We start from the raw sequence: 25,934 nt of genomic DNA, 5'->3' as shown, positions 1-25,934 counted from the left end.
TTTTATGATTTTAGCTTTCTCAATACACTATGATCCTATCACATGTCTGTGCCAGTTGAAAAAAAATGTGGGGGAGAAAGAACATGGTAACTGGGGGAATAGCTTTTTAAATGCATTTATTTAAAAAAAAAGGTGAATGAACAGAATTCAAACTCGAGGGCTAAAGCTTTCTCATGTAAATACATTAACCACTATGCCAGTGAAGTGCTTATGAAAATATAAGGTTTAAAAAAAAATCTCTCTACAAAGTATAAAGGGGACTAATTCAACTTATACTACCACACTAGTCAAGTATAATTTCTTTCCCTTGTTCTAGATACCAAACACATTTTTTATTATTGATTCTTGTTTTGCCAGGTAAAAAAAATAATTGTAAAACATTTCAGTTTGATCCGAGATTGGCTGTGGGAGAAATAATGTGTACAAACGTTTGGCCAGACAGAGTGGGTTAATATAAGCTTTGCAAAAAGGGACAAAAAGCCCTGATATAGAAACAGTCAGGTTAGATGTGGCATGTAGTTGGTCTAGAACACTTGACGAGGGAGAGTCCATAGTTCGAGTTTTGGTTGGAAATGGAAACTCGACAGCTGTATTTACAGCTAAAGGATATCATCTAAGCCATACATCTAAGCCATACATCTAAGCCATACATATGTGTTGGTCGTAAAACACCCTCTTCAACAGCTGGCTATTAGAATAGTGACATGTACAATTACATCACCAGTATGGATCTTTAGATGGCGATAACGTCCAGCTTTTTGTATTTAAAACGTCTATCAATACTAAATGAATGAAACAGTTGTTTAAACACGCCACGGGGAGCCTCGATCGAACGCAAACACAAGTAACAGAACACGCATGTGTACAAAGGACTAAAATGACTGCGACAGCCTGGGCCCATAACACAGGTACAAATCGTACAAATGACTATTCTATCTAATACACCATGTGTAGCTCCTCCCGCCCACGTTACAAAACATGTGTACATATTTAGACTGCCGACAAGGTTGTATCTGTTTGAACATAAATAAAAAAAAAAAAAAGACTATTTGAAATGTGCAGCGAACAAACTGGCACACCAATGAGTCGATGCAATGAACGTGGGGGGGGAAATCAATGACAGTCTGGAGGCAGCAGAGCAAGACGACATAACAGAATGACTCGTCCGGCAAGCTCTACGCCTCCAGACTGTGCTTCCAAAACAACTTGTGTTCTGTTAGCTAACAGTCATACATGTTTTATACCATCTTTGGCTTTCAGTGTGCAGTGAAAGCCCAAGAAGTCCACCTGAAAACAAACTTGTCAGACATGAAACAAGATTGTCGTATACAGGCCTATATATATATTTATAACAGAATGACAAACCATTCACTAATTCCTTCAGAAGTGTCAACAGGTGTAGAGATCCTGATAGATGCTGCCTTTTGAGATAGACGCCCATGAACTGAATTTATTGTTTCGTGTTATTGTCGTTCTAGTTCGTTTTTTTAAAACAAAAGGTCGATAAATGTACTTTTAATTTACGCCATTCTTGTGTACGCTTAGCGCGTAGATCCAGCTAATTTATATTTAGAGGTAAGGAAAGCTGATTCGGAAGATTTCGTTTGAAAATGTTTCGGTAATGTATAGACCTCAGAAGGAGCTATGCGAGATAAAATTCTATAATCACAAATAAAGGAATACAGGTTTTGTGTATGATATTGCCCTATTTATGAAAAGCATGTCAACAATTATCAAAAACCCAATAACATATTGGAGGCGAGGTGGCTGAGATGAGATTTTTTTCCGGGATCTTTGGGCGTCCCTGAGTCCATCCTTTACATCATCTGCCCTATAAGTAGGGGAAAAATTAGAAAATTACTCTGGTAAAAATTTTTAACACGTTATTTCTCCCACACCCAATTTCGGACCAACTTGAGACTTTGAACAATCATTTCTTTTTCAGCAAAAAAAAATAAAAAAATAAAAAGAAATTAACCAATTAGTTAACTTATTATTGATAATTTAATTATTTCGTTTGGTATAGAACAATGGAAATAAATTGTACTTGACAGATGTGGTGGTATAAGTTGAATTATTCCCCTTTAAACTAACAATGGATAGCTATGTAAACTTTGATTTTCATAGGCACTTCGCTGGCATAGTGGTTAGTGTATTGGCTTGAAGAGGCTTGAGCCCTAGAGTTCCAACTGAAGTCGTAAAACTTTTTTAAATTAATAAATGCTTTTACAAATCTATCACGGTAACTTTCACTCAGATATCCCTTTCTTTCTCTCCCTCTCCCAATCCCTTTCCCAATCGGGCCACGCGAGTAATAGTATCATAGCGCACTGAGAAAGCTAAAAGCATGAAATTGCGCTAAACGAAAACAATTGGTAAAAACATGTCTAATTGAACAGATTTATTCTGGTTAGTCTCAATCTTTTACTAATTTAATTACAGGACTGATCTTAACTAATTGATACAATTACACTTAATATAAGCTTTGTTCTTTTTTTTTTGTTAAGTATTTTATTTATATTTTTTCTTGTTAAAAAATTATCAACCGAGTCTTTCCTTTAAGGAACTAAACGAGGAAAAAAGGGTGGGGGGTGAACATGGAAGAATACTACACATGGGTGTTAGACGAGAGGAGAAGTGCAAGAAAATACGTCATCAAGAGAAAAATAAACTTCCCCTCCCTAGCGTCTACACCTCTGACTGAGAATGAAGTCAATTCTGTATATATGAATGAGTTTATTAAGGTTACCACGAGACCGAAACAGATCAATACATCCCTAGGATCCGAACTCACCCAAACACGGCATTCTATTTCAAAGCTCGTATACAGAGTATCGATGTGTTGTGATGAGCAGCTTGGCATTATGGCCGTGTGCATAAGTAAATGTTATCTCTTAAGTCTGTGTCCTCCAAGTAATGTGTTGTTTTTTACCATTGACCACACAGCTTGATTTCAAACTCGTGTTAGTGCTCTGTATTTTCTGAACATGTTAAATGTGTTACGCTGTATACTTTACCAAGATAGTAAAGGTTTATGGGTGATAAAAGCTTATTAAAAATTTATGAATAAAAGTTTAGTAAATATTTTCACACCAGGGGGAGCGGAGGCTGAGCGTTTAAGTGCTTGGCTTCTGAATCAGGGGTCCCTGGTTTTCTAATCCTGGTGAAGACTGGAATTTTTTTTTTCGGGATCTTTGGGCTCCTCTACACCCAGCTCTAATAGGTACCTGACATTAGTTGGGGAAATGTAAAGGCGGTTGGTTGTTGTGCTGGCCACATGGCCCCCTCGTTAACAGTTAATCTAAACATCATCCGCCCTATAGATTACAAGGTCTGAAAGGGGAACTTTATATATTTACACCACATCAAAACTTCCATGAAAATGGAAGTGACCTGGCAGATATATGCTTTCACTTAGAGTCACGCTTCATCATCATCATCATCATTCCTCTGGGTTCCTCGTGGAACATAGGGCCTCGACAAAAACACGCCACTCTCCACGGTCTCTTGCTAATTTTTTGATAGTTTGCCAGCTCTTTCCGGTCCTCTCGGTTTCTTCTAGAGTCGCGCTTAACTTATAGAAATACTTATTGTGTCGATGTGTCCAACCCATGTCTCGTTCAGAATGTCCAAACTAGATTTTGGTCCATTGTTTCTAAATCAGATTTTCGTCCATGAATTTGGCTAAGCCCCTTCTTCTGTATCGACCATTCTGGATGCCTAGACCAATACAGGCACACGGTGCCGTTGTGTTGGGTTGTTACGTCTCATGAAATTAGGACAAAACCAAGTAAGGTATTCGTCACAATCTATTAGCTTGACTGACACCCACAAGATAAGTATTGAAATATAAAGAGAAACGGGAACTCGGCGCAGTAAAATGAAATGAAAATGTATAACGTCCAAAGGTCATACATACTAAAGATAACTCTAAATAATATATACATTATGCTGTTATGATGAAAAAGAATAAGGATAATATATCGACCTTTCTTAACAGTAAGAATAGTTATCAAACACAACAGCAGTCGTATTACCTGGCTAGTAAACAAAAATGTCAGTGCGAAAACAAAAAGAAAATCTTGCAATCAAACGAAGTTTCTGGACAGGCTCAAAGAATGCCAAACTCTATGCTTAAAGTCAGATTGTGTAGTGAATCTTAGATTGGCCCCCTTCTGCTTGTAATTGTACACCAATAATATTTCAAACATGTAACTCTAGATAGAGGATAACAAAACAAGATTCAGGTGAAATATGAAAGCCACGCAACTTGCCTGGTTATCTTTCGGAAACACCATATTTGTACATAATTTCTCTTCAGAAAAAATAAATTTCCACAATTGGCAACATTTTCTTGTTTGTTATTGTTGTTTCAACACTTGTGAGAATCTTTGATTTTGTAAATTACATTCGACTGATGTCTAAATCAAAGGCCAATTTTTAGGACAAGATAAGATCGCTCAAAAATGACTACCAAGATGCCAAATGTCGGTAGTCTATTGATTTCTGGGGCATCAAGCAACTCTCAGATCTGGTTTGGTCTCGTATCAGGGGAAATAATAATGAAATAAGGGGAAGTCAATTTGTGACATCAATCGAATGTCTAGAAAATACCACACACACACACACATTTCTTAAAACTGAACAAGAAATTATTATAATATATATTATCAGAATTGGTATAGCTCTGGTTTGTTAATAAAATGCAAGTAATTAAAAGTTATCAATGCGATGCATTGTCTCTGAGAATGATCTGCTAAATTTTAAAGTTAAAACTCTATATCCATAATTACAATAGCAGACAGTATACATTGTACTAACATAAGTTTTCTTTAACCAACAGGTCCAACTGAGATTATTGAAACTGCATGAGCATATCCATACTAAAATAAAAATCGCTAATCAAGTTCCAAAAGTGTCGACGCAAATGAAGTTAATTTAACCTCAACCGCACAGTGAGACATGTGATCCCGAAATAGGTAAGCCTAGTATAAAAAACGCTGGATCTTATCAAAAGAATATCCATCTTATCTTATATGATATTGACGTTACTTCAAAAAAGAAGATGATTACGTCCTAGGCATCATGCATTTAGTCATGCATTTTAAGCAATAACCTAAATTCTGCCAAGTTGAAAAACCAATGGGCTAAGTAGGAGGATGTATCCAAGTCCACTCAGCTTTAGTGTTTACGTAAGTTCATTGAAATCGTTGTGTGGTCAATAGGCTGGCCCATAACGCAGACATCTACATCCGACATTTCGACACGTCGAACTCAGTCCACGTCTGCATCCTTAATCTCTTTTACGTTGGGCCTCAGTTTTTTTCAAAGTACATTATTCTAACGAAATTTAAAACGTTCATCTTTTTAATAACACTAGCAGACGGGAAAAGCCAGACATAAAAATGCATCTATGTATCTTTCACCAAAATGAAAACTATTCCTGTCAACCAGTCTATATGTATCTGCATATACCTTTTAAAAAGAGCTTATCAATACTTTCTTTATTTTATACATCGGACACATAATACAAGCTATTTCTAGTATTTCCTCTATATCTGAAAATCTCTAATATTTTGCATAGGAGATTGAGGTTGAGTATTATTTCACAGTTTGTCTAAGTTTACTGAGGTATATAATACTAATATGTTTTCTGATTCTACAGTGCTAAAAAAGTGCACAAAATTATATGGTCTAAGAAAAGTTTCTCAATGATTTCATATTCCGTACATCGGATGTACACCGGTATGCTACTCATACCATTGTATTCAAAAATCTCCAATTATCAAAGAGAGATCAAATCAAATTATTTTAATCAAGTATTCGTACCGGATTAAAAGAGCGCTATCAAGTTATTTTAAGAATCATGTGTTGGACGTGGAATGTAGTTCCTTAATATTAATACTAATAAGGCTTGTCTTCGAGTCCGAAGATTAATGAGGAATGCAGTATCTCCCGTGGCTACGGAGCCCCAGCTGTGACCTACTTATTTTGCCACATTTGAATAATATTATATTATCAATCATGGGAAAGGCTTCGGGAGGTAACCCTGAGGAAAAATCAGGAGCTGGCGACCCTAAGGCAGTTTGCAGCACCTAGTGCTACGCTCTGGCAGAACCTGCGACGCCGGTGACCCCAAACTGTATCGGCACTGCCGTTCCTTTGGATACATCAGCTGCGTGGAGAGGGGGGAACTGATGTGTGGGCGAAATCGTTCCGACCACAGCTAATGCCCAGGCATTCATTTCATTTCCATGAGACGGTCCATAGTCGCTTCGCGACTAAAGGAGGCCATAGATAGATAGATAGATTAGATAGATAGATTAGATAGATAGATAGATAGATAGATAGATAGATAGATTAGATAGATAGATAGATAGATAGATAGATAGATAGATAGATAGATAGATAGATAGATAGATAGATAGATAGATAGATAGATAGATAGATAGATAGATAGATAGATAGATAGATAGATAGATAGATAGATAGATAGATAGATAGATAGATAGATAGATAGATAGATAGATAGATAGATAGATAGATAGATAGATAGATAGATAGATAGATAGATAGATAGATAGATAGATAGATAGATAGATAGATAGATAGATAGATAGATATTATCAACCTAATAACTGGCAACATCTATTGTTCCGATCGGATTTACAGAAATAACAATGGGCATTAATGTCATATAAATAGGCGAGGGGGTTCAATAGAGATAGACTTATATCATTTAGATTTAGTTACTGCACTGTTGAAACACGATGATGCCTCTGACAACTTTATTCACTTCACTACAGAACTACGGGAGATAAAAGTTAAAAAATACAACAGGGGCTAACGTGGAATAGATCTCGAAAAATCCAAGCTGGTCGATACACAATGTTACAATGTAGAATTGTTAATGTCCCTGGATAGACGACTATCTGTAATAGACCTGAACAGGCAGTCAGACAAGAAATCGAAATAAACTTAGAAGGAATGAATGAACAATTTAGGGATTAATTACAAACACAGTCACTTCAACTAACGAAAACATGATTTAGGTCACAGTTAGGTCTTACTTCTCCCTAGGGCCAACGAGGTTCTCATAAGTCTGGGGCTCCAACACGTTCCCTTCAATGGCGTAGCTAAGGTGAGGGGGAGGGGGGTGCAAATTTGCAAATCACGCGGGCCCCTACTTCTCCACTTGAGGGGGGTCCCCCAAATGAGTCCGAAATTTGCTTTTGCATTAAGTATTACGTCATCATCATCATGTCATAATGTCGAATGTCAAAATATAGGGGGCCCTAAAGAGCTCAAGCCCAGCGGGCCTCCCAATCCCTAGCAGTGGTGCCCTTGTTAAATAGATCTACGATAGTTTTGTTATTTTGACCTACAATTTTGGATTCACGAAACAACAATTAGTATGTATACATCTAAGTATATCTATTAGATCTCTAGTTTCGCTGTATGGCATTTTAATGTAGCCTACAGTTTCTGCGAGTGTTAAATTATTTTCTCTGTTTGTCTGCTATCTAACCACGATATCAGGCAAATAAGATAACATAAGATAAGAATAGTCTCAATGGTTTTAAACCGAAAAGAAGCAAAAAAAAAAAAAAACTCACCAGAAATTTATTCATTCTGACCTAACGATCGGAATTTAAAAAAAAAACAATAAGGAAGAACGATGGATAGAATTATAGATCTAGACCCATCGTCGCTTGAAATACTTCACTCATAGGCTAGTAATCCACACATTCATTGAACACTCTTATCTGTAGCACAGTCAGTCCTACTGTTACGCTGCATTAATCCGTAATGTGCCTGACGATCAATTTTAATATTTAGGCCAAAGAGCCGAATGACTTTCTAAATTGACAACTTGTAAAAGGCGCGAGTTATTTCCCCTCGCACACCTTGATCGACTGCCGAGAGAAGTGTGTCGACTGAGTGCTGCGAATAAATAGTACAAGAAACACAGACAGGTTTTGAATATCAATTCCCATACATTATTCATAGCGGGCGGAGAAACAGGCCAAAGCAGGAATTCTATTTACAGCATACGACATACGGCCTACTTTATAATTACTTAAAAAAAAAAAAAAGGCGCCAAATTTGAAAATCATTCAGAAACAAATAGATCTTAAGTCGTCTGATGGTGTGATGCTGTGGCGTAGGGATTTGCGGGCCCGCGGGACTTGACTTTTTAGGGGGCCCTGCGTTTTGATATTCGACATCATGACATGAGATAATTGAGTAATATTTAATGTAAATACAAATTTCGAGACACTCATTCAAGGACCCCTCATGATGGGGCCCTGGACGGAAGTTAAAAATTTGGACCCCTCCCCCACCCTAGCAACGCCACTGGTGCGATGTAATAGCTTTTAATAGATGTGTTTGCGAAAAAAAAAAAAAAACCACATACAAAGAGGTCATCACTTTCTAGATTCTAATTGTTAGTTTATGATATGATGCAAAAAAATTGTTTTATTTAATGTGTATCTATGCTCTGTATTGATGGGTTTTTTTTTTTTTTTTTTGTTATTGTTTTTTTTTTTTTTTTAGTTTTTGGTTTTCTTTATTTATTTTTTTCAATATTAATGGCAAGGTCTCCCATTCCCAAGATTAAATGTGCGTGCAGAGTTTCACATGAGTAGCCTATGCAGATTCAGTTGCGACCTACATTTTCCTACATCTCGTGCAGACAAAGCCGATGTCCATTGGCGGTCTAATTAAGTTTTCTTTCCGTCTTCTGCGCCTGTCTTCAATAATGGCTTTTCTTTAACTTGTACGATCTCTCCAACTGTCTCAGAGGCCATCTGCTGCCAACTCCTTTCTTCTATGCCAGTGCGGGCGAAATGGTGACTAAATGTATCTTTATATCGCTTACGGGAGGGGGCACCTCTATTACGTTAAGCTCGCCAAAGAAGATCGCTTTGGGCATGCGGTCGTCTCCCATGCGGGATAAGTGTCCGACCCAGCGCAGGTGCACACCAGTGATACTCGGATAACATGCAAGTCTTAAAGCATTTGTGGTCGTATAAAAAGGATGCATCAATCATAGTATCTGTTACCTGTTACCTTTTCCTTAGTCTGTTGGACCGTTGAGGCACCATGCAGGATTCGCCGACCGCCTTTCTCTGTCTTGTGCCTTTTGCTAATGGCAGGCCCATTCATTCTTTGTCTTCCCATGGCTTTCTCTGTCTGCCTCTTCTTTTTCAGGGTACTGTCCCTAAAGGAAGGACTTTGTGACCCCCGAAGATCTTGTAATATGGTAATAGATTTTTAGCTTGCGGTTTTTTTTTTTTACGATATACCTTTCCATAAAGTTGGATAAGAACTGAATTTCACCCAATGACGAAATACGAATTGTCCACAAAAACTAAGTCCTGAGTGAAAACACCTATTCAATGACTATAAACTTAAGTTACACACACACACTTGTAATGTCTGGAAAATTACATGAAGTGTTTTATGCTAATGTTTTTCACAATTTGTTGTGCTCTGTGACTAATCACTAGATAAAAATAGCTTTAAAGAGGATGGACAGATGTTAAGCCTAGTGATACATGAATAACGTCTGAATGAATTGCTCTTTACCGGTGTCATCAGGTGGTATCTCTTCTCTCTACGCCATGTTTGTATATACAATGTATATATACAGCTATTAGAACTGTTAGAAAGACCGAGATACATGTGTTTAAGATCCAAAATAAAAGGTAATGCTAAAGACAGGTACAGAGGACTTAAATAGATAGCCTTCTTTAATCTTCATTACAAAGCTACAAAGCTTATATCAACCCCATCTGTCTGGTAAAAATTTTGAGCACGTTATTTCTCCCACCACACCCATTCTTGGAAGAAGTTGAAAGTGAACACAATTATGTATTCTACCTAACTAAATACGAATCAATTTTAACAAGAAAAATATCCAATAAGTCAATTAATTACTGGCAATTTATTTTGTTTGATACCGAAAAAGTGAAATAACTTTTACAACAGATTATTAAACCTTTGAAACTGCCGAGATGTTCCCTTTAGATATGATTTGTTCTTGTTTTTTTTTTAGTTTTCAAAAATTGTATAATGTCTTTTAATCTTGATCTTTCTGACTTACGATACAAACATTGACACGTATGTTGTCTCGTTCTAAGGACACCAATCAATAGATTGTCTGACAATTTAGCAGCGGCTATTTGAACAAGTATTAAGAAAGGCTGCGTAGTGCAAACTTCTATTTTTTTAATCTAGCCAGCTTCAATTGTGGGAATGTGTGGCTGAGAGGCCAGAACCTCTTGGCAACATTTTGACCACCTATCGAGCGTGCTATAGTTCGAATCCCGATTCGATCAGAGTTGTGTTTGCTGAGCGCAGCACGGAAACCTCTCAGATGCCTCCTCTTCCCCACTGGTCTACAAATGAGATTGGACCATAGTCCATAAGCATGAGATGTCTCCTCTTCCCCACTGGTCTACAAATGAGATTGGACCATAGTCCATAAGCATGAGATGCCTCCTCTTCCCCACTGGTCTACAAATGAGATTGGACCATAGTCCATAAGCATGAGATGTCTCCTCTTCCCCACTGGTCTACAAATGAGATTGGACCATAGTCCATAAGCATGAGATGCCTCCTCTTCCCCACTGGTCTACAAATGAGATTGGACCATAGTCCATAAGCATGAGATGTCTCCTCTTCCCCACTGGTCTACAAATGAGATTGGACCATAGCCCATAAGCATGAGAGTTGCGCAGTAACTTCTACTATGCCTACAACTATTGCACAGAATGCAAACGGAGCCTGCAGCTTAGAAGCAATTATTATTCTCTGCTGCAATGAAGGCCTACAAACTTGAGCTAAAATACTATCGAGCTAAAGTAAGGCCTCGAGGCTACTGAGGTGGGCGGGCAACAGAATTGTGGCTTCACTGACACATTGCTGTATCAAACCAGGTATTAGTAATGTGGCTGGCCATTCCCTTTGTTTCCCAGCAGGGAGATATGTATCTCCAAGATCAAACCCCAGGTGATTGACTGCTTTACGACTAGTTAACCCGTTTTACATTTCGAACAGATTAATTTTTATAGCGGTGATGATTACTATCTTAGCAATTGTTGCTTTCAAATGTGGATATATCGCTCTTTCTTACTAATGCAATTAGGTAAGGGTTGGATTCTGCATTCAACAGTGATTAAACAAAATAGAGAAAAGAGGACTATTACTATGACTAATTATATCAGTTTACTATAACTTGTTTTCTGATAACATGGAGGTGACGAGGAAGATACGAGACGGCATACGTTGCCAGCTGTGAGGTCAGTTAGGAGACGGCATACGTTGCCAGCTGTGAGGTCAGTTTTTTTATGTTTGTTTGTAGTTGTTGTTTTTTTTTCTTGTAGATTAGCTTTTGCTCCATAGAGTCGATCGATTGGTATTTAGGAGTGGACAATACTTATGGTCAATGTTTTCCCGGGTTGGGAAGGAGTGGTAGACGAGATAGGAGAGGGTTCAAGCATTTAGAACTTAGAAAATCATTTGATGTAGAACATTTTGTGCCCAAAAGAAAATATTGTCGAGTTAATGAATTGTGCCAGTAGTCCAGTATAAAAGATACGTAGGTGACATGTTGTTGTTGTTTTCTGTTAAACGAGAAACTGTGTGGTAATAAATGAGTGTAATGTGTTGAAGATTTAAAATAAAGATATTCAAAGATTATGTACAGGCAACAACTCGCTGGTTCGTTGCAGGAATCTACTCTCTCTTTCTCTCTTCTTTTAGTATCTCTCAGTGTCTCAGCTCGCACATTTCCTACTCTCTCTCTCTCTCTCTCTCTTTCTTTCTTACTTTCTCTCCCATTCACTATTGCTATCATTTTGATGTTACTGAAGAAAAGTGAATTCACTAAAACAATACAGCAAAGAAAACTCAATTTGTCTTTTTTTTTTCTACTTCCATTTCTATGCATGTAACCCTGTCATGCTAATTATATAAAGATCGGTAATAAAACACGAAATGTAATAAATTAAACAAAAAAAAAACAAATATAGAAATATTTATAATACAGAATAATTTAAGAGAAATACTAGATAAGAAATGGAAAGATGACGTGGCATAGTTCTTCCAGTATTGCGTGGAAGTTTCATTTTCCAAGCAGTTTCATTTTCTGTACTCATAAACTCTGATCTAGTTTCTTAATATATAAGAGACTCCTTCTGATTGTATATCCACATACCAGTTCTTCATTAAAGTTCCCTGGTAAGTGATACTATTTTATATAATAAATCTCGAATGACTTCAGAAAACGATTGAACTCTTTATTTAATAGATAATGCTAATTGGCGTCTTTCTTTGAAGTTTATCTAGCTTGTATGAGTTAATTGTGGTTGCTATTGTATGTGTGCATGTTTTAAATGCTTCTTTTCATATCAAATATCAAAATAGTTTTGCACTATTCCAAGAATGGATGGAACGGTAGGGTCACTGGCATCAGTTCCAAAATTATTTCGACTTTTAGGGAGAAGCAAAATATACATTTTGTATAAATTAATCAGTGTATTAATTTAAACGTAATAATTAATATTATGTTAAATTTATATTTTAATCTATAAATTTTCGAATTTCCTCCCCCCCCCCCTTTTTTTTTTTTGCGCGATCCCGTTTTTTTTTCCTCATCAATTCAATTTCTAACATTGTCAGACAGTGTATTTTAAAAATGCTATTATTCAAGTCCCTAATCACCTCTTCCAAAACATAAATAAAAAGTAACACTTCAAACAAAAAGCAACATTTTCACATTCCACAAAACCTTTGGTTACAGTACGATTACTGGGAAACAAAATGTTGAGTACAACATATTTCGCTATCCGCTCTACAATTTTTTTTTACAATGTGACAAGTCTACAGCAGAAACGCCCTCGGATAAGAAGAGTCATATGTCAAGCAATTATCTTTATTATTTGTACTATCATTGTTATTGTTATCATTATGACGTTTAATGCGTCAGCATTTGCCGTAACTCAAGACTCAACTACATTCATCTTCATTGGCTTCCTTCAGTCGTGAAACGACTATGGTTCATCTCATACACTTTTTAGTATGGCTGTGGAGCCCTATTTTGGAGAAACATATATTGCATGTCAAGGTGGCTTTCTTTCGCTTTGGTGGTAGAGGAGCTGGCCATTTTCCGTGTAGCACGCTCTCTTTAAGAATCGAGGCCCATGTTTTCTCGCTGTCCATAACTTTCTTGGTCAACGTCTCTCTCCAACTAGTGCGGTCTAAGGCTATGTCTTCCCAATAGTCAGTATCAATGTTTACTGATTTTAAATCCCTTTTTATCATATCAACGTAACGGCGGTGGGGGCGACCATTTTTTTTTGAGCCAGGCGCAAGTTGCCCGTACAGAATGATTTTCGGGAGATGAAAGCATGGGCATTGTCTATGGTCGGAACGATGTCGCCCACACAGCAGTTTCCCCCTCTCCGCGCAGCTGACGAGACCAAAGGAACGGAATATACCATACATTTTGAGATCAGTAGCGCCACAAGCACTGCCAGGCTGTAGCACAGTGTGCAGCAATCTGCCCAAGGGTCACCAGCTCCTGACTTTTCCTCAGGATTGTCTCCCGAAGCCTTTCCCATGTTTGGGTATAGCCGCAAGGCAGCGGAGGTTTGGATTCAGAGTTTTCCTTCTCCTAGATGTGTAGCCAACCAAGGCTAACGAGCCCCTCCTGCCCGACTACATTATAAAGTCAAATACATAAGCGTCAGCTTTATATATAAAACCAAAAGAAGTAGGATCCCACTCTTCTCCGATTTTGAGGACCTTAACTCTTTCTCTCCGTAATTATTTACCACATTCTAGTGGAATCAACGCTGGTATTGTCAGTTAGGAGAGAAAGAGTTACATTAAAATGCTTGTTTACTAAGCCTACTAGTGGGCCAATCTAAAAATATAATAAAACTAAAATAAACAAGGGCTGGGCGATGTATATATACAGTAGACAGACCATGTCGTTTGATGCTGTTCTACCTTCACAATCGCGTTGTTCTTTAAAGTACGCTAGCAGTGTCTCATTAAAGAAACACACGGATTTAATCCACGATTAATTAACCGCGACAACGGAACCTACACGCACGCAGGGACTCCCCGATACGAGTATCAGCAGCCACAACGAGGCTTGAAAAATATGTGTATTTAGTGTAAGATTTCCGAAGCAGTGAAATTAGTGAACATCAAATCATGCACTTTTTGCCCCTTCACTTACTTTGTGAGATAAGTAGTGATAGGTGCATTCTCTCTCTATTTCAATAACATGCGAACTCTACCAATATTATAGTACAAAACCGATATTAGAGTGATCTCCAGCTTTCGCGAACAGCAAGCATTACATAAAGGGTGATTAAAAACTAAGACCCATCGCCTGAAGGACGCCCGTCAGTAACAAGAGAAGACCTCCATCGTAACGATATAGCTAATGAGGATACTATATGGTCTACTATGGTAATGGGGACCCCATTTTAGTTGATTATTATGTCTATTACAAAAATAATTTATAACGTACAAAAGGTAATTAAAGTTTACAAATTCTTTTCTGCCGTTATTTCTTTTTTCGAGCTTCATTACAACGATATAATGAAAATTGTTGTTGTTTTTTCCTTCCAAGGCATAGCGCATAACGTTTATATTTTTAGTAAAAAACAACAACTTACAATTAACAAGAAAGATAATCGCAATAAATTTCATACTCAAAGTTTATTTAATAAGTATAAGAGCAAAAAAAAAAAGACTCATGCATTACCATACTCTCAACCTGAGGGGGGGGGAGGGGGAGAAAGAGATGTCAGACCATGATGGATGAAAAGTAAAGCCACACACGGTCAGTACTTAAACAATCATTACCAGTAACTCCCCTCGCCTATTCCAACGTAGCGACAGCTTTAAACAAGATCTCACTCTGCTGGCTGTGTACCATTCCTAAATACGGTGCCTATATTTTACACTGTAGATCTTCAGCGTGTGTCCTTTTTTTTTTTTGCAATACTGTTCTCAGCTTTTGTTTAATATTTGTGTATATTTTGTTTTTGTTCTGATTCTTATTGAGCATAAAACCAAAATGAAAATAGTAAAGTCAAATGTTATAGATTTCCAGTAATAAGGTATGGTCATATAAGTAACAGCCCCCAGCAGGACAATCAGGCCAAGTCTTGAGAAGTGCTTGCATGAACTTAGACTGAGAACTCAGACTTTGCATTAAAAAGATAAAAGATTTAATGCAAATGTCGGAAACCGAGATTATGTTTAAAAAAAAAAGTTTTATAAAGTATTTCTCTTTCAATCTACACATCTGCTGTACCTTCACGGCTGTATAAATATTTAGGGATGAAAAATGAACCAATTTACTGAACAATTTTAGAATCACTAGGCACCAAAAAGAACGGAAGTTGTTATAGCAAGTACATGGTAACCTCGTGACATCTACATAGCACCGCAAACCTGACAGTCGCCAACACATGCCTTGCAGACCAGTGAGTCAATTAGTTAACTGTAAAATCTCCATGGCATTAACTGTATTGACAATACGCCCTTAATACAGAGCTAGATCTCCTTTAACAGTAGTAGAAAGAAGGGTGAAAATGCAACGGCGCCAGGTGATTACACATGCCCAATTGTGACAGCTACTGTGTATCAAGGATTGGCCTCTTTAGTCACATGAGAAGTTGCAAAGGGAAAACACTTTCTTTCGAGACGTAAAATGCCACAGAGAGAGAAATCCGTTTAGCCGCAGAATTAAATTGAGTCATTTTAAAATAGCATACGCCAAAAAGTGGACGGATACAACTATGGGGTTGGAATGTAAAATTTAATTTAGTGCTCTAAGTATTATTATCAATATATGTATATTTGTAAGTATATGTCTTAATGATTCAACCTTTAGCGCTGTAACAGATTCTTTGTAAAGAAAAAATTGTCCTCTCTGTCAGCACGTAACTGCCACAATTCAAAAACACCTTGCCCAAGTGACGCTGGTTTGGAAACTCAAACCCCGTCCGTACAAAATGGAATCCTTTTGTGATCTCTGTATGTGGGACCATGAACTGACTATCGAATGACATTGCCTGGGAGAAGGAATGATTTCACTGGCCAGGCAAATACACAACTTCGGAGGTTCAATCACAAAGTTAAACATTACGGTTCGCAATAGCTGAACAAGAATCATGAAATGCAATTTTCAGATGTTTCTTCAGAAATGAAGACTATTACCTCCTTGCCCAAACCCACTGTAGGACAACTGGGGAGGCGGCGGGCAGGGTATTTGAACAATGATAAATGTAATTTAAAACTATTTGAGTTTGTTCACTATTGAGTATAACCATAAATATCTAGCTTTTTTTTATTATTTTTTTTTAGTAATATAAGTAGAGTTGACAAACTATGTAATTTTTAAAGTACACAAGAAAATTTGGTGCACTTTTCAAATTAGTAAAAAATTTCTGACATCTTTCACTTGCAGAACAAACTAGTTTTCATTAATTAGTTGGCAACAGTTATTTTTTTTTTTATAAAGCGTCCTTGACTTTGATTAGAAACGAAAATTATTCATGAAAATCCCAACTAATTTTATTTTCCCATTTATATATTTTATATTTATTTGTTTTATTTATATTAATTTCGTATACTCCATATTTTTAAACGACCGCGTGTTTAAAATGCATTCTACCATCTGGGCAACGGACACGAAACTATAAAGAATATAATAAAGCACAAGACTGGGTCTTTTTTTAACAAGAACAGATCAAAATAAATCCATGACCTTTGCCTCTCCAAACACAGCGACATCTAACGCCGAACGTTGTATACAGCGCTAGGACATCAAAACGGTCAATCCAGACGCCATTTTATTGCCTCGTGCCAGAAAACATTTCAGATGAATGGACCTCTCAAGACCTTGCAAGGGATCATAAAACACAGATTACAACGCGGACACAATTTTATAACAGAAAACATCGATCTTCAGAGGGTAGCTTCAGCATATAGATCTATCATTATGTGCTGCTGAATAGCGCAGTCACGGTATCGTGAGCATCTGATTGGTTCTTGTTGCTATACTATTGGCGCCTAAACGAAACGATGCAGACGTTAGTTTTGTGAAATCATTTTTGTCTTCGCACTTCATATCCTATTTTTTTTTTTCAATTTTCCTTTCTGCGCCCAATTTTTCTTTTAAATGAAGGCCCTTTCACGAAAAATATCTTCGAAACTTATCTTCTGAGACTTCATTATACGTTGTTAGCAGAAGTTTCGATGGGCCAGATAGCACCTCAACAAAACCTTGAACTTTTAAACGAGCACATTTTTTCAATTTATGAAGCTTTTAACTAAGAAGAGTTCTCTTCTAAAGCGATATAATCAGTCTGGGATCTGCTGAGCAGAAGTGCTATAAAACGTGTCATAGCCACGGAAGATCGACAGCCTGATATATTCGTCAAGTATGAAAATAAGAATAAAAAGCTTCAGCGGAACACAATGACCTCAGTATTATTCCTGTTTAGGCTCCCAGGAGATGTTTGTTTAAACAAAACACCAGGGTCGCACAAGGGAAATTAAAAAGATACATAGAAAGCATAGGAACAAAATATTATTAAAGAGATAAAAGTAAATGTATCAATATTTCTATTGTAGTTTTATATTACGTATATTATATTCACTAAATTAATCCTTAGGCCTTATTATGTCTTACGTCCAAAACTGGACAGCAGGTGAAGTCAGCGGAAAGGTTTTAAACTCGGAACATTGTGATGCCAGTCCGATGCGCAAACAACTCGGAGTGTAGTGTCTGTCATTTTCCTTACAGTCGCTCTTACTCATCCCCCCCCCCTTTTTTTTTTTACAACAGAGAGTTTAATGCTTTATGTGTTGGATTAGATAATAATAAATGGATGACTTCGAGTCAAAAGATAAAGAGTGAGCCAGTGCGTCACATGACTTCGAAAACCCAGACATGTGGCATTTCAACTTTGCTTCTATTTCCAGGACCTTTCATTTATGCTTGCTCACCATTGAGCCCAGACAATGATCATAAATCATTACATTTGTGCTTACATCTAATGGAAGGCTGGTGTGCCGCTGGTCATCTACTTTTTAAGTTATACTGATGTATGCAAACGTGCCATGATACTCTTCAAAATAGTCACAGACAGTTGTGGAAAAAGAGGCACTGGATAGATCCACATGGAGAACAAACATAAAGGAGGTGTCCTGGATTGTAGATGGTTTACACATATGAAGTAGAAAGAAGGATGAAAATGCAACAGCGTCTGATGATTACAGATGCCCAACCTGTAACCGCAGCTGTATATCAAAGATTGGCCTCTTAAGTCACATGAGATGTTGCAAAAGGAATAGATTATATCGCGAGAATACAATGCCACAGAGGCTTACATATACAACGTCAATGTCTTGACCTGAAATACTGTCATTTTGAAAGCTATTGAAGCGAAAGGTGTAGGCTAATAATTTACACCAAGTGGAAAGTGTGGACAAATAATTTACACCAATATCTGAATATGAACTTGAGACTTGCAGGCTAAATGGTAAAGCGCTTGGCTTTCGAACCAAGGGGTCTGGAGTTCAAATCCCGCTGAAGATGGGCTTTGGAGCCGAGATTTAGAGAACGCTCATGAGTCATTCTAACCTAACAGACGTCGTGGAAGTACGTGTGGTTTGCCACATAAATAGCGTTACATCATGTCCCCTAGATCGAAGGTCTGAATGGGGTATCCCACCCGAACTGTATTCATTTTTTCAATTATAATATAATATAAGTTAATATAACTATTTTATGTAGTCCGTATGCCTGAAAATTGCCATCTTAAGCGTTCTTATGGGGAGCTAAGTGCAGGAAAGCGCTCACAGGGGGGGGGGGTCGATACCAGGCCTACAGAGACACTCTTAAGGAGTGTGAGATTGACATTTACGAATGGGAAACGCTAGCTCACGAAGCCGTGAGTGTCGGAGTTTCAAAATACGAGGCGAGGATACGAGGCAAGGAAATAGGCCGTCATAAGAGAAGGAAGATCCAAACGACTGAAAGGGTGAGAACACAGAAGAAGACAAAACCTACCCCTGACCTGTATGTGGTCGGCTTTATAAAGCGAGTATTGGACTCCATAGCCATCTTCGAGTTCATAGGAAATGAGAAATGTGCCACGATGGAGCAGTTATGTATCTCTTATACATGAACTGTTACGAGGGGGAAAAGTCCAATTATTTAACGTCCAATATGTCTTCTATTAACTTATATCAAACCAAGAGATTAGAGACAGGGTTACTGCAGCGATTTCAACCCATGATGACATGCTAAACATCGTAAAAAAAAGAAAGCTAAAAATCTATGGCCATATAACAAGATCTTCGGGGCTCGCAAATACCTTCCTTCAGGGAAAAGTACCATGAAAAAGAAGAAGAGGCAGACAGAAAAAGCGATGGGAGGACAGCATAAAAGAATGGACAGGCCTGCCATTGAAAGAGGTTCTAACTAAGGCAAAAGACAGGAATGGAGAAAGACGGTCGCCCCAACGGTCCAACAGACTAAGGGATATGTAACGAGAGGAAATATTATATAGTGGTGCTTGTGATAAAAGAAAAAAATACTTCTTTTTATTGTTTTGCGTACCTTGTAAATATACTGATGATTCATGTTTTAACTAGTAAACATACCGATGATTCATGCTTTAAGTGTTTCAACCTAAGAATATCAGCCTTCCCATCGTGTCCTGACAACATCATTGATGTCACTTGAAGTGCCTAGCACACCTGTGATCTTGATCACAATAATATTCCCCTATTTCGTACCCTCACCAGGACGCAGATTGCTTTGGACTTCTCAAGTCGAACAGGTTCGTGATGTTGCCTGGATATGGAGCGCTATTGGGTCATAAGATACATGTATCGAGGCCCTCTGAACAGCTCTATAATGGTAGCGCAACGTTGCACGATTGCTGATAACGTCAATTTGATTTGAGTTACTCGATACACCAGGTTTGGTCTCGAAGATAGGATAAGGAATTCTTATTTCATTACATTTTTATTTCATTTTTCTAACTTTTTTTGTTTTGGGAAATACGAAAACCAGGATTTCTGTGGTTATGTCTACATGTATTTTATTCATCTACATAGTTGTCCACACCCCTCCTCTCATAAATATTTTATCTTATATAATACAGACGTTACTTCAAAAAGATGATTTCGTCCTACGCGTCATGCATTTAGAAATGCATATTAACCAATGACTTAAATTCTGCCAAGTCACTGGTTTTCCTGGCTAGCTCAGGCAGCCCATTCCATGCTCTAACAGCTCTAGGGAAGAAGGAGCATTTGTACACATTTGTCCCAGCATATGGAAAGAGGAATGTTTTTGTATTTGAAGATCATGGTTCAGTGTTTTATGTATAATAGCTACCTTACTTTTGAGTCTTCTATCCTGAAGCCTTTCTAAGTTTAGTGATTTTACTAAAGGTGTTACTCTAGTCAAATGTGAATATTCGTTTGTTATGAATCTCACTGATCTATTTTGTGTCTGTTCTAGTTTTTTCAATGTTTTCTTGAGTTGAGGGGTCCCAAACAGAGGATGCATATTCTATTATTGGCCTAACCTAGGCTAAATAACATTTTTAGTTCTTTTTTGATTAATAGAAATTTCTTTTAATAAATCCTAATGCTTTGTTGGATTTTATTTTATAGTTTCATTAATATGTCCCTACATGCTTATATTATAATAATAATATTTCTGATAGTACTGTGGATGTTCGAACTAAAAACCATGGTAACCTGCTCTCTGTTTACGTTCTTTAAACTATCAAAGGTAAGAGAAAAACAGGAGCAGACGCTAGGGAAAAAAAAATGCGGTGGTGATATACTGAAACCTTTGAAATAGACAAAATAAACAATGTCAAGGACGTCACAGTGAAAGATATTGGCTGTTGGGAACTAAACAATAACATTACTAACTAATAGGCCTAGTTAATAATGAGCACACGTGATAATATTGGGGATTTTCGCATTAAAGTTAATCACTGTAATCTGTGCGTTGGTTATACCGTAAATTTTAAGATCCCGTTAACATCTTATCTAATCTTATGAAATATAGATTTACTTCAAAAAAAGATTATTATTACGTCCTACGCGTGTATAGGGGCCTAACTATGCCATTGTGAGATGTGACACTGCCACTTGTGGAGGACCTTATGGAATTTTGTGTCATGGCTCTGCTATTTGCAGAAAGACCTTATGGAATTGAGAGACATGACACTGTTACTTGTAGGAGGACCTTTCGGAATCAGGTGTCATGGCACTGTTACTTGTAAAAGGACCTTTCGAAATCATGTGTCATGGCACTGTTACTTGTAAAAGGACCTTAATGACTGCAATGAATTGAGTGACACTATGTTGCCAGAGATCTATTTCTTGTAAAAGGAATTACATCTACTTTTGGATGGCTACGGTGGAAATAGGTTCTGATTCATGCAGGATGATTTGTTTGTTTTTGCTATACTCTTTTGAGTTTCTAAGGTGGAGGTGGTAGGCCTAGAACCCGAGCCCCCAATGGTACTTGGCTTGGCTACTACCATATGCCTGAAGCTAAATGCACAGGAAAAATTGTTTTTATTAAACTATTCAGAAGATGTAGGCCTACGTCTATCTAATAATGGAACATGAACAAATGAATTGTAGATCTAATACTAGATCTAGCTCTAATTAGGAAATAGATTTTCAATGATTAGATATAAACTATCTAAATTCAAGTAAAAACAAAAACATTAATATAGAAATTAGATCTAGATCTAAATCTATCTATAGATCTTGAATTCCAGTTTTTCCAGTAATCTCCTCTTTGTTTGTATTTGGAATTTGTAAGGAACTACCTACATTTAGTTTAGGGGTCTAGATGTATAGTCTATTATTTCTTGATTCCAGAATTTTGATCAAGATTAGATATTTTTTAAAATCGCTTTCAGTTTAAAAACGGCATTTATTCAACTTACCGGCGAGAACAAAAAATCAAAATGTCTTGACAACCAGCCTTATCCACTTGTCTGATTTGACTCTTGTTACATAGATTACATGAACGATTTCACAACAAATCCATTGAATGAAACGGCATGAATGAATCCGTCTTTCAATCCACGTAGGTCAGGCATGTAAGAGTTAAGAAATACAGTGAATTGTCACCGTATCTATTGAATGATTAGGGCTATTAATAAAGTACATTGTACATAAACAAAGCAATGACGACACACACTAAAAACCGGTGTCGTTCTTTCCACTTTACACAGTTAATTTTAGCACGGCGATTCGTACCGCCGAATGACAACCAGCTGTGAGGGACGATCGGACGAGGTTGTCGCGAGCTTTCAACACACGGTGTCGCACTATGTTATAGGTCTGTGTTTGTGGGCCGGTTTCTATCTGTCCCGGTTCACCGCTTACTGATGTTTTCATAGGCGTGCTGCCACTTCAATTTGTTCCATTGAAACAGAGGGTACAAGGGTGCAATTTATTTTTAAGTCCTTATAGTTAACGTTAAAAATCCCTCGTCCTCTCCCCCCCCCCCTTTTTGTTCAAATATATGTATGTGTGCAAAGCCAGATTTACCACAAGAAAGGGGCCCCCACAATAGAGAGAAAATCCGACGTTTTTTGTTTTGTTTTTTTTTCTTGTTTTTCTGAATATTTGTTTAGGCATTTTTACTAAAAATACTTTAAATCTTTAAGTTGACAAAACTGTCGCGGCAATAGTGTCCGCTTATAGCTGAGGCGTAGTGAGCAAAACCGGCGATAGGGGCAAAGTACTTTATTGATTGTGGCGCCCCCCTAAGGCTTATAGAGGGCTCTTATTTTTTACTACATTGGGTAAACCCTTCAAATTTACATTTTTTTTTTGTTACTGAAAACCCGTTTAAGCTTGGCATTCGCTGCCATGACCAAACTGTGGAACATCTGGAAGAGTAAAATTAGCTTCCCAGTAAAATTAAAACTTTATTCTTCGCTAGTAGTCTCTGTACTTCTATATGGTTGTGAAAGTTGGACACTGAACCCTGAGGCTGAAAGAAGGATTAAAGCTTTTGAGAGTAAATGCTACAACAAAAAATGCTGGGTATCAGATACCAGAAAAAAAAAACAACTTTGGATGGCAAAAAGGGAAGAATCCCTCAATACTGTGAAGAGACGAAGGCTGAGCTGGTTTGGTCGTATTGTCACATGACTTACTATCAAAGTTATACCTCAAAGTACAGGGGAGGGAGCAGGAAGAAAAGCTGGCTGGACAACATAAAAGAATTGACCAGCCTCTCTCTTGATATCCTGCTAAAAAAAGAGCTGCTGACCGGGAAAAGTGGAAGGGTTTGGTTACGCGAACTGTCAGAGCACCCCCTAGGACGAAAGTCAATGGACAGATGATGATGATGATGAAAATATGCATTTAAAAAAAAAGTTAATAAACGAAGGAAAATGAAATTTAATTTACGAGAACTCTCTTTCTATTATAGCATATCATACTCCTTGGATATTAGTTTGTTTGTTTTTTTTTTGTTAATAAGTGGGATTTCATTAAAGCTTTCGACCAAAAAAAAACCAACAACAACATTAACACAATAGCAACTCTATCTATGGGGCCACTAAAAAAGCATGAATTGTCTTGAGTTGTCAACTTTCGTAGTTGGTTGTGCCAAATGAAACAAATCTTTTAAAATATGCAGTGAAATTTATCGCCTACATTTAAACTTATTCATTAAAAAAATCTTTCAGAGTAATGCTCGGTACTTAAAATAGGATCTCGAGGACAAATCCTGATGAAGACATTGATTTTTTTTTATTTTGATATTTTGGGGTATCAATAACTTTACCTTGCTTCCTGGTCGGGCGTTGTGCATCTGGACTGTCGTCTCGATGGTCCCGGGTTTGAACCCTGCCCGCCTCCATCCCCCAGACCTCGCCGAATACAATATATAATGCTGATTGTTAATTTGGTAAAAAAATAAAAGGATGCATTTTTTATAAAGAAATAATAATAATAATGAAACAATAATAATAAATGCCTTACCGTTAAAAGTGTTTTAGTGTCTACAAGCCAGACAATCGCCTTCCCAAACGACTTCTGTACGGGGATCTGTGTGCAGGAAAGCGCTCCCATGGAGATCAATACAAGCGCTGTAAGGACACACCCTTATGAGCTCCTTCAAGGAGTGTGATATTAACATTCATAGCTGGGAAGCACTAGCTCTCGATCGCTCCTCATGGCGTGAAGCTGTGAACGTCACGAGATATGAAGCAAGAAGAGTGGCCAGATTGAAAGAGCGCCGAACCAACACAACGCATATAGATGCCTATCTGCAACTGACCAAACCTACCCTAGCCAGGTTTGCGGCCGGTTTTTTCAAAGCGAGGATTGGACTTTATAGGCATCTTCGTAGGATGTGAGAAATGAGCTGATCTTCGTTTACGAAGGAGGAACTATTATTATTATTATTATTATCATTTTTATTTATTTTGAGACATTTCTGTTCTAGGCCAACTCTTTAATCGGATTCTAATTATAGATGCATTATTTGAAGATATATAAAGAGTATGTATGAAAAACATATCAGGGTTAGGATATAATTCATTTTCTAAAAAGTTTCCTCTTTCAGACCTTGTGATCTATAGTGCAGATGATGTAAAAATCATTATTTCTGTGGCACACGGTTAACGAGGGTGTCATATGACCAGCAAAACGACCAACCGCATTTCCTTTCCCCAACTTATACCCATTAGAGCTGGGTGGACATCCCGAAATTAAAAATCCCACTTTTTACTAGGATTCGAACCCGAGACCTTCGGTTTGGAAGCCAAGCACTTTACCACTTGGCCACCGCAGCTCTTCAGTTACTATATGCTTCTTAATGAATATATCAATGAAAATAATTTTATAATTCTGTCCCAGCACCGACCTTTATGGTGCATATTAAGGCACTGTTCAGCAGAGACACGCTGTTGTGATAGAGGAGAAGCTTCCTTCCGTCCAAAGCACCAAACTGGAAATTTACTGAGTCTAGCGTTCTGGAACAAAAAGAGAGATGCTTCCCGCATCCTGCCTTGTGACATTTAGAGGCTATCATCATAGACTGATAAAAACACTGTGAAGTCCAAGGATGGCTGACTGGTTGTTTGGTATGCGCGCTGGATTGTCGTTAGGTCGTCTCTTTAGTCTCGGGGTTCAAACTCTGCACGCTCCCATCCCCTATCCCCCGTCGTCCTGTGATAGGTTTGGACTAGGAATTGAATTATCTTCAATTCTGAAGGAACATCCGAAACAAATAAAAAATGTTTAGTGCTACTCCTAAACAAGTGTGTTGTTGGTGCCGCACGAAGGAAATTTGTGAAAAGTCGGAATGCATTCGTGAATCTAAGAATTAATGTGCGGCGGAAGCGAAACCAAGGCCTGACACACTCTGTTTTGTGTTAGTTGTGATCATTCTTTATAATAAATAAACATCCGTCATCTAACCATGCCTCATCGTGTAGTGCACTGTAGGGCTAAATGTCTCCCTTTTCTTCATTTTCGCCAGTGCAGGTATCAAACCTTTTTTTATTGTTTCCCATTGGCGTATATGTATGAGGTACCAGAGTACCCGAGGCTGAGTAGCGTCCCTTAACTTTAAAAAAACAAACAAATGAAAATGGTCAGGAGTCTCCGGAATAAGTTTGATTATATTCAGTTGTTTCTCGTTTTCTAAGTAGAAGACCCCCTCCCTAACACACGTACAGATATTAACCCCCCTTTTCAATTTCCTGTTTGTCCTCAATGCCCTCTATATGTGCTTTCACACCCGGAGTCAGGAACAGCAGATAAAATTATTCCATAATAGAGGGGTTTTTTGGCGGTTCATCAATTTACCATTTTGTTGG

General features: G+C 37.7%; 1 protein-coding gene across 4 annotated transcripts in view; it reads right to left on the bottom strand.

The window, feature by feature from the left end:
* LOC106057528 (uncharacterized) overlaps positions 1 to 22,393 on the bottom strand; it is a 75,864-nt gene extending 53,471 nt beyond the window's left edge. For 2 of the 4 annotated variants that reach the window (XM_056032207.1, XM_056032204.1), the window contains exon 1: positions 22,035 to 22,393. The gene's annotated coding sequence lies outside the window, so the exon portion shown is untranslated. Of the gene's footprint in view, positions 1 to 7,616; positions 8,042 to 22,034 lie in introns of those variants that run through there. The other 2 variants (XM_056032208.1, XM_056032205.1) reach the window with 1 other exon arrangement.
* Between the last annotated feature and the right edge of the window lie 3,541 nt (positions 22,394 to 25,934).

Source organism: Biomphalaria glabrata, chromosome 6 (assembly GCF_947242115.1).
Source record: "Biomphalaria glabrata chromosome 6, xgBioGlab47.1, whole genome shotgun sequence".
Classification (NCBI taxonomy): domain Eukaryota; kingdom Metazoa; phylum Mollusca; class Gastropoda; family Planorbidae; genus Biomphalaria; species Biomphalaria glabrata.
This window is presented reverse-complemented; position numbering and strand designations above follow the sequence as displayed.